The sequence below is a fragment of the Kryptolebias marmoratus genome, linkage group LG7 (genome assembly GCF_001649575.2).
Source record: "Kryptolebias marmoratus isolate JLee-2015 linkage group LG7, ASM164957v2, whole genome shotgun sequence".
Lineage (NCBI taxonomy): Eukaryota > Metazoa > Chordata > Actinopteri > Cyprinodontiformes > Rivulidae > Kryptolebias > Kryptolebias marmoratus.
In genome coordinates, this window is record NC_051436.1 from 153,992 (window position 1) to 155,164 (window position 1,173).

The 1,173-nt window shown below is 49.0% G+C and overlaps 1 protein-coding gene and 1 long non-coding RNA gene across 5 annotated transcripts in view; one reads left to right on the forward strand and one right to left on the reverse strand.

The window, feature by feature from the left end:
• The window catches only part of camta2 (calmodulin binding transcription activator 2), a gene marked incomplete at its 5' end in the record, with an annotated part of 9,155 nt that overhangs the window by 5,922 nt on the left and 2,060 nt on the right, over positions 1–1,173 (forward strand).
• Positions 443–954, reverse strand: LOC119617249. Its single transcript, XR_005233461.1, has 2 exons — positions 616–954; positions 443–527 (listed from the first exon to the last, which is right to left on the reverse strand). It is a non-coding gene; the product is annotated as an uncharacterized LOC119617249 (long non-coding RNA).

A 1,173-nucleotide genomic window follows, 5' to 3' on the forward strand; every position in this document is an offset into this window, starting at 1 on the left:
TGTGTGTGTGTGTGTGTGTGTGTGTGTCTGTGTGTGAGCAGAAAACATGGGACACTCATGACTCTAAGTTCCAGATTAATTATTGACGTGTTTTTATGGGGCGGTTACCATGGAGACCAGGCAGTCAGCTGGACTTTGAGATGAGTCAGAATCTGGGCCTCGTGCACGTCTGGGACCACGTGCACGTCTGGGACCACGTGCACGACTCCTCAGTGAATAAATAAACATCTTGAAGGAGAGTTTGGTTCGGAGGTCAGAGAGGGAACAGGAGGAACGTCTGACCTTTGACCTTTCAGTGAAACACCAGAACCAACCATCCCCTGCAGGCGGTTCTGGTTCTGGTCTAACACAACATGAAGAAGTTCTCAGATGTTTTTTGTTCTGCAGGAGAACCTCAGTGATGTTTGGACCTGATGGTGGCGCTGCAGTGAAGACAACGTTACTGTTTGGACCACATTTAATCAGAACAACTCAGCAGGTAATAAAACAACATCAAGATTCACCTGGAGCCAGAACACCTGACCCACCTGACCCAGATGTTCAGGCTGAAGCACAGCTGGAACCAGAACATCTGACCCAGATGTTCAGGCTGAAGCACAGCTGGAACCAGAACACCTGACCCAGATGTTCAGGCTGAAGCACAGCTGGAACCAGAACATCTGACCCAGCTAAGCTAAGCTAAGCTAAGCTAAGCTAAGCTAAGTAGCTGCTGGAGCTCCACACGTGGGACAAGGTGGGGACAGGTCAAGTCAAGTTCAGGAGTGACATCAGTTCTGACAGGTGTCCTCTTGTCCACCTGTTCTCATTGAGGACACAAACAGTCTCAGTCCAGCTTTATCGTCCAAAACATCCTAATCCGGACAGACAGGGGTAGCCTCTCCTCTGTTACCATGGCAACAGTTAGAGCGTCCACTTCAAACACCTGCAGAGACAGAATATCTTTGTTAGAGGTTTCAGTCTGTAAGAATCATCTCAGACTGTCCCACTAAACCAGTCCCACTAAACCAGACCCAGTAACTAGTCCCACCAAACTCTCAGACTGTCCCAGTAAAACGTGTGGCAGCTTCAGAGGATGCTTTATTTTATTTATTGTCTTAATAAAGTCATTTACGGTGTGTGTAGCTGTGACAGGGACAGGGACAGGGGCAGGGGCAGGGGCAGGGGCAGGGATAG